The sequence below is a fragment of the Ctenopharyngodon idella genome, chromosome 9, assembly GCF_019924925.1.
Source record: "Ctenopharyngodon idella isolate HZGC_01 chromosome 9, HZGC01, whole genome shotgun sequence".
In the NCBI taxonomy this organism is placed as follows: domain Eukaryota; kingdom Metazoa; phylum Chordata; class Actinopteri; order Cypriniformes; family Xenocyprididae; genus Ctenopharyngodon; species Ctenopharyngodon idella.
Window position 1 is genome coordinate 27,800,412 of NC_067228.1, and position 8,725 is coordinate 27,809,136.

General features: G+C 37.2%; 2 long non-coding RNA genes across 2 annotated transcripts in view; one reads left to right on the plus strand and one right to left on the minus strand.

Moving 5' to 3' along the window:
* LOC127519294 (uncharacterized) overlaps positions 1-3,862 on the minus strand; it is a 37,153-nt gene extending 33,291 nt beyond the window's left edge. Inside the window, exon 1 of the long non-coding RNA XR_007931770.1 lies at positions 3,690-3,862. This is a non-coding gene — a long non-coding RNA (uncharacterized LOC127519294). The remainder of the gene's footprint in view (positions 1-3,689) is intronic.
* Positions 3,863-6,763: 2,901 nt separating this feature from the next.
* LOC127519127 (uncharacterized) lies at positions 6,764-8,355 on the plus strand. Its single transcript, XR_007931733.1, has 4 exons — positions 6,764-6,925; positions 7,526-7,644; positions 7,776-7,853; positions 8,072-8,355. It is a non-coding gene; the product is annotated as an uncharacterized LOC127519127 (long non-coding RNA).
* The last annotated feature ends 370 nt before the right edge of the window (positions 8,356-8,725 follow it).

Here is an 8,725-nt window from a genome sequence, read left to right on the forward strand (position 1 = left end):
TCATAGGGAGTGAGGATCAAGGTGGAGTCGCAGGGAAAAAGGAGAGCAGTGGAGCTGAAGGGTTGGAGGGCTGAGGTGCTGCCGGAGGCCCTGAAGCCCATGGCGGAACCATGACGATGATTGACCAAGGTGGAGCCAGGGATCGAGGGAGCCTGGTGGAGCCTGAGGGAGGACGGACCTCATTGGAGCCGAGGAAGCGCAGAGACAAGGCGAAGCCAATGGGCTGACAGGCCTAGGTGGAAATATGGGCCTGAAGGCCCGAGGTGAAGCCAGGGGATCCGTCTCACATAGCCGAGCTGGTGGTGGATCAGCAGCAAGGGCGGAGCTGAGGACCTGAGAGACACAGGCAGAGCAAGGGTGAATCCAGGGATGCAGACAGAACCAGCGAAGAGGACAGGAACAGTGGAGGAAGAAGGACTCTGGGCAGAACCAGATGATCCAAATAGAGGGACCTCAGAGAAGGAGAGAGTTCAAGGGTGGGGACAAAGGTGGGACCTGGGTCCACGGACCACAAATCAATAAGGTAGTGGCCTGTTCCTGGCTCGGGGATGGACTGGGCCGCAAGTGGCGCCTCCTAGATGGACCTGGTGGTAGGCTCTGGCATCGGGACATAAATGGGGCTCGGGGCACGGGCTCGGGTTCCATGGCGGAGATGAGTTTTGTCGCAGGATTTGTGGCGGGTGCGAGGGGGCGTATAAAATATCATTAAAACCATGCTGTGTATTGTAAATAATATAATGATATATACTTAAAATAATTGTGTAAGTAGTAAAACACTGTCCCAGACGAAACCTAAAATACTGCGGAGGACTCAAGATAATTGAATAATTATAATATGACCATGTAGTGAACCTATAAACCTAACTCATATTTAAACTATCAACTATCGCTTTGTGTTACACATATCCTTACAAGTACAATTTTGGCTGTATTATTTTTGTCCCCTTCAAAAATTGCTCTTGAGAAATTTTATGTGTATTGTACCCCCCAAGGTCACCGTGATTTTTCCAAGTAAGACATGTTCCAAGTAAGACATGTTCCTGGATACATACATAACAACAAATAACAAACAAACATATTTTGTTTGATTCTTACGGGTTTTGGAACGACATAAGGGTGAGTAATTAATGACAGAATTTTCATTTTTGGGTGAACTAACCCTTTAAATCTTACTTACGTGGGTAAAAAAAAAAACACTTTAACATTCAATAATTGCATTTAACAAAAATTTAAACTATTAAACTTTTTTATTTAATTGCAGTTAACAAGCAATGAAGTGTCCAGTTCATTTAAGTGTTAAGTTCAGTTCGCACTTAAGTATATTCTTTAAAGTATATTATTTTCATAATAAGTACTCTTTTTGAAAGAATGCTAAACTGTACTTCTTTTTCACAAGGAACAGCTTTCAACAAAGCATCTGTTAGCCTACCATTAGACATCCACAAGTTTATTTCTCCCTTACATCAGCTATGGTGCTGGAATTCATTTCTTTGATTGCAATGCAGTTTTTTATTTTAATGCCCACAACAAACACCCAGCAACATGTGATCACCTTGACATCACATCCTCTCAGATACACTGTGGTGATGATAATGCGTTAATGTTCCACTCCTTTCTCATCCTCCAAAAACTGAATGGCCCTTACCAAAGATAAGAGCATGCACGCTTCATTAAACCTTAGGGCTACCCTGGGAGATTCTGGAATAGTTTCAAGATGACTTTGTTGAATTTATAACCCCCTGCAATGGGAATAAAATAATGAAAGGAATTAACTGTTATTGTCCTCCTGGGATTTGGCTTGTAAGGCAGAGTGCCTGTTTCTGCATGGGTGACTGTTTATTTGCTGTAAGACATGTTAGGCAGTTTACGGAGCAAGGGGAAATGGTCTTTAAAGACATGTTTTGAAGAAGAAGGAGATAAAAGGAGGTGCTTTGCTGCGGCTGCCTATGGATAGTGGATAGATTCACTTTAGTGTTATCATAGAATAGTCAGTATCTTAAATTTTGTTTACTTCCTCACATAAAGCTTTTTAGAAGTCTTGGAATATAGCATATGGACTACTTTTATGGTACATTAATGGTGCTTTTATGGTCCCCATTGACTTTTGATATTGACAAATATCACTTTAAAAAAAAAAAATCATACAGGTTATATAAAATAAATTATATGAGACCTATATATATATATATATATATATATATATATATATTTCATGACAATTCTCAGAGTGTTTGGCATGGTAATGGATATGACAATGTTGATATGTTTGGTTTGGCAGAATAGATCTGCTACGCTGCTGCTGTTATTGCTTCTGCTACTTGCTACGGGACTTGCTACTGCCAATACATACATGACACGCTGATGTGAGCAAGTAAGACATGCTGCTGCTGTATAATATAGCATACATGAATTACCCGTAGCAGATCTATACAGGTGGAGCTGAGGAAGGTGGAGGCCTTCTGAAAGCGCGCTGCACTGCTAAGGCAAATGCTACCCATGTAAAGGTGCGTTCACGCCATATCGTAATTAATGTAACTACGAGATTCTGGATCATAAAAAGCATTCACGTCCTCGTAGAGCTCGTAATTACAGTTTGTAAGCTGGGAGTTTTCTGAAAGCTCCCATGTGTACCAAGTGGCTGCTGTACCACCTGACCGCTGTAGATTCATTTAGGCATTGACAGTGGTGCCACAGAAACATGTAATTCCCAGTCCGAGGACGTGAGCAGCTCAGAATATAATGTCACGTGTTGTCATCTCAAGATTATGGTAATTACGCGGGGGTGTGAATGCAGCATATTATTTGAAGTTTAAGCACACAAGCTCATTGGCTACTGATACAGCAAGAACCAATTAGCTGTGTCCTATAGATAATTAGGGTAGGTTGAGTTAAAGGACCTATTAGCCTGCACCATCTAGAGTTTCATGACAGGACTTTGTATAGTAGTGGCCAAAAGTGGTGTCTAGAGGTGAGAAATTATTTTATACTTAACTTGGTTAAGGTATTTATCTGACCAAATTATTATAAACATGATACCATGCACAACTACCCAATATGCTAACAAAATTTAAAAAAAAAAAAAAAAAAAAAAAAAGGGTGAAGATGTCAATTTTCCTAGGTCGAACACCACTTTTGGCCATGCACAGTTTATTTAATATTATGTCATATAGTTTATTGTAAAGTATCATTTAGTTTATTATATTTGTTTTATATAACCTGTATGTGGAAACAAAAGAAACATTTATCCAAATATCCAAAATGTCCAGAAAAAAAATCTTTGTATATAAATTATATATAATTTATTTTGGGTTCAGTATCTTCTTTGTGTTTCAGAGAAAAAAGAAAATCATCATACAGGTTTTGAACATGAAGGGGAGTAAATGATGACAGAAGTTTCATTTACGAGTGACTTATCCCTTTAAGATTGCAGTGGGAGTGGCTGATCTCCATTAGTGTCGACACTTTGCCAAAGGGCATCGTAAAGCACTGGTCCTGCAACAAGAACATCAGCAGCACTGTCCTCCCTTTAGCAGAAAAAGGAGCTGTCATCAAATGATGGACCTAAGCGTTTAGATTCACAATATTGCTCAACAGTGATAAAGGCTATTCTTAGAAGTGTTTTTCCGTATTGCATACTCCTCATGACTGTGTAGATGTGGTGGGAGGAGAAGGATGAAGATCAGCGGTACCTGCCTCCTGTCTGTCTGGGTGTCCCTGAGAACCCTGCTATCCGGCCCGGTTGACTCCAAACACAGCGCTGGCCCTGAGCCTGCTACACATTCCACAACTTCCAGACAGCTCCAACTTTATTTTCAGGCAAAACGGCATCAGCGCTCTCACATGACATTCCCAAAAAAGGCACTGCGGCCCCAGACTACCCTGATTCTCTATATGACTTAACCATTGAGGAATTAAAACAACATGAGTTGTGTCAAAACCAGTAGAGGAGAGTGACCAAAGTCTCCAGTGTACTAATGATACGTTGATGACGCTAATAGATAGAGATTTTTACATATATATATAAATATATATATATATATATATTCACAAAATTCCATTTTTAAAGTCTAACACTTTTGCCTTTCTATGGGCACTTTATAATTCTGTGATTAAAATCACATTTTCTGACAGTCTCTTACAGCTTAAGGGTATAAACTACACATTAAAATATTCATATTCCAATTAAATACAGTAAAATTACTGCCATAAATATAACCTGACAGCGTGCATGAACAGCCAATAAATGGTCAAAGTAAATCTTTGAAACCTTTAATATTTAAAAACTTTAATTTCCCAAAATCTGCATGAATGTGGCCATTGGTTTCCCCAAAGAGGCGAGATTTTATGCCATCAGACGAACATTTGAGTTTTAAGCAGGATATTGACTGGTTTGCACCATATGAGTTTATATGAACGGGTTAAAGGTCTAAAAACTGGAAAGAGGCTTATTTTGATAAATCACTTGCAGTCTCATCCCCATTTTGAAGACTTTAATTGCACTGGGCATTTATGACCCACTGCATCTCTTTAAGCAGCTCATCTGCATATGCAGCATATCTCTGAGGACACACAAACCAACACTGATTGAGGGACAGTCATTTTCAGCCCAGAGTGTAAGCTTTTTATTGTAATTGAGTCACTGACTGTTGTATCAAGGGGCGACAGATAATTGGACAGTCAGCTAAACATGGGAAGTTGTTGGTAATTTGAGAATTTGATTGCTTTTTCTTGTTAACTCTCAAGTGGACGTGCAGTGAGGTGCCATGAAACAACTGGCACATATTGTCAGCTGTTGTATTATCACCAATCACTGCTGCAGGACATTGCAAATCAATTATAAGTGAAAAGAAACTACATAGAATAAAAAGCAGGTACCGAAACATTATAATACTTTAAATTATTATGCTAGTCTTACTTTGTGAAAATCTCATTTAAAGGTAATGGCCTTTCTATCTATATTTTAAGGGATTTCATAAGTTCTAAATGCATTAGTTCTAGATGTAAAATCTTTCATAAAGTGTGAAATATGGCGGTACTCAGTCTCTCTGTAAGTTCAGACAGTAATGTACTACTGCCCTCATCTGGATATCAGTATTACTGTATGTACAAGTTCTAGTGCTTTTATCTGTTACAACAGGCAATGAACAACACACTCATGGCAATACCTAGCCTTAAAACAAAAAAGCAGAATTTTTTTCTCCATACAAAATAAGGTTTATTTTATCGATATCCCGAGGGAAAATGAAATCAGTTGCAAATGGCTTTATTTTGCCCAGACACTAATTAGACAAAAAGGGGCAGCATTAATCATCTGTCTGTGCTCAAAAAGCCCCCTAAGCACAGTTTCAGCATTAGATTAGATTGTGTTTACCCTAGTTCATAAATTGTTTCAGTATTACGGGGGTGGTTGATGATCAACATTAATAAAATTAGTTGGAGGCTGAAGATCTATCTATAGGACGGTCTTCATTGAGTTAGAGACCTTTTTCACAGCAGCGCCATCTTGGATTTTTAACGGGATTGAAAGCGAGGCTGTGAGGGATACTATCTCTTCAATGGGTTGTACTATTATTTAATGTGTTTTGGGTTGTTCTGCTGACGAACACTGCAAAAAAATATCTGTCCAAGAATTTCAGTAGATAAAAAAACACAAAAACAACATGAGTTGTGGAAAATTATAAGGAGCTTATATAGCTTTTTACAGCGAATGATATTGTAAACACGGTTAGTCTATCCCTCACAGCCTCGCTCTCATTCCTGTCATGGCGCCGCTCTGAATAAGGTCTATGCTATGTTCAATGATCGTATGGCTTGTTGAATAGCACCACCTGCTGAAACTGAGAGCTCAGGCAGGCCTTCTAAACACGAGGTACCCGAAATCTTTCTATAGCATTTCAGTCTTAGTTTTAATCTCTGATGTGGCTACATTTATTAAAAAAAAAAAAAAAAGAGAGAGAGATTATGTGATTAAAACATACATGTCATGTGTATCAATGAAAATTATGTGATATTTAATGCTTTGGGATTTACAAAGCGATGTGAACACAGTGGACATAGTCTTTTTGCATGTTTTTTGAAAATAGAAAGTAATACAATGTGTATTTGTCCGAAATGTGTCCGAAATTAATAAATAGATTAATAGATACTCGGTTTAGGAATTTTCTGATTAGGCTATTACTCATCCTAAAGCTTTCAATCTTCATCAAATACCTTCACAATTGTCCTATTTAGGTATAGTTACGTCAGGATAAAGCCTTGAACCACCTATAGACATTGCTGAACATTTTTTAATACTTATCTCACTGAAATAAATAAATAAATAAATAAACAACAGCAACTTTAATTTACTGTTAATTAACTTTTTTGTTGTTGTTGTTGTTTTGGTGATTTTTAAAATGTCTTTAGCAGTGTTATTTTCATTACTATATATTTTTTTATCAATATTTTGAATACGTTTTTATTTTTATATTTTCTTTTTTCATTTTAATTTTTTTTTTTTCGGTACAGTTTTTATTCGTTATTATTTTTATTTTAGTTTTTTTAGTAGGCCTACATCAACTTAAACTAAATGAGAAATGTTGGCAAGTAACTGAAATAATTTTATTATTATTATTATTATTATTATTATTATTATTATTTTATTTTAATAAATTGCCGGTAAATTTGTTTTTTATAGTTTTAGTTTATAATTTAGATTATAGCTTAAAATCTCCTACAGAGGGCGCACACGTCCAGTCGATGGGCGGAGAATGGCGAGTGATGCATTTCCTGCCGCTTTTAAACCCCGGTAGCGTGAGTTTTCACCCCCTTTTCGAAGAAATGCCAGAAGACGCAGAGGCGGTTGAAGCAGTGGAGTCTCAAGTCTTATAATATCAGTGACCGAAATTACAGTCCGCTACAATGACTCAACAAGACGTCAAACCAGGTAACCTGAACTTTAACAACAATCTCAAATGCACATAGATTTGGAGGTGACCTACAGACGGTTACCGACGGTTTTGGTGATCCATTCTGTTGAGGGTCTGTGGCGGCCTACGAAACACGTGTTCACCATCATGCCTGCCATTATGAACAACGTGATAACGTGTATTGTAATATTATAAATTACAAACACGTTTTGTGCATTTTTATATATGTTTAAGCTAAAATATCTTATTTAAAAAAAAAGCTAATATTTTCTATTAGTACAACTGGGCCAAGGGTGCACGTGACAATTTTTTGAGAAATAAAATTAAGTTCGCAAAATGTTTAGACCGTTTTCGTTAAAACACATTCCTTGCAACTTTTGTTGTTTTCAAATTTTTAGTTTAGTCTTGTCACCTGAAAACAGCCTCATAAATCAGGTTTATTGAAGTTTTGTTTGTATGTATGTAATGTACTTTGATACTGACATAAAGTTTCACTTTCCTGGCCCATAATTTCTTTGTGAGTGATCATTAATTTGAGAGTAGGTTATGGGAAATAACTGATTGAATGACTGGAGGTATGAAATGACTAATTGACAGTCCCCTCTTTTTCTCACTAGATGGGCTGCAGGATACGGGATATGGGCTGCTCTCTCATTCCGGAGTCCGAACACCAGTTGAGAGAAGAGGGAAGGTGCCCATTAAATGAAAATGCATTTAATGTGCAGGAGGCTGTCAGGTACTGCATTAAGCACAGGAGTGCTCACTGTCAAGAGCCCTCCTGCCTCATGAATATGCATAAAAACTGATATTATACCTTTTTGGCTTATGATGGTGAATCAGCTTAACGTTTCCCCCACTCTCTCTTAGGTTTGCAGCATTAAAGCCAAGATGAAATCAAACTATGAATGGCACACAAAGGAAATATTAAATGCAAAGGATTGTAAGGTATGACGCTTCAAACTACCTTAAATGCACCTTTATTGCAAATAGTTTAGCAACATGAAGTGCATTAATGCAGTCAAGATGTGCAATGATGACTACAAATTGCTGAGGTCATGACCAGTGAAACTGCATAATAGCATGTATTACCTGAGCACATTTTCTATGCAGGTTTGTATGCTTTAAGGTTTGAGGGCTGTTTTTAACTCCTCTTCTTTTGCCAGTTTTTCCACAGGCAAAACTATATAAATCCAGATGGCACAGTGGATCAGCCCAAGCCGAAGAAAAATAACAGTGGAGGGCTGAAAAAAATGTATGAAGGTGGTGATAGAATAAGAATTTCACACCTCCAGTATACCACACTTGGCTTTAGCACATCAGAAAGGGCTTGGAGAGAAAGCACAGATGAACACAAATGTAAATGTAGTATACAAGACATTAGGTAATGTTATTGTCTAATGCTTTCCACTATATTTCTTCCTGTTTCATAATAAACATTCAAACAAAGCATGCTGAAGTGGTTTAATGCTCATTGTAATGACAAAACAAGTGAGTTTGCCTTCATCTTAATAAATGTAGCTCATTATTGAATGGTTGCAAGAATTAATTTAGAAAATCAGTTAATACACTACTGTTAAACAGTTTGGGTCCTTTTTTTTTTTTTTTTTTTTTTTTTTTTGAACTAATACTTTTAAGTTATTAATTTGATCAAAAGTGACTGTATTTCAAATCATTTGTGTTCTAAGTATAAAAGAATCCTGAACAAAATGTATCAGTTTCAGCAGTGTCACAAAAATATTAAGCAGCACACCTGTTCAACAATGATAAATGTTTCTTGTGCACCAAATCAGCATATTGGAATGATTTCTGAAGGATCA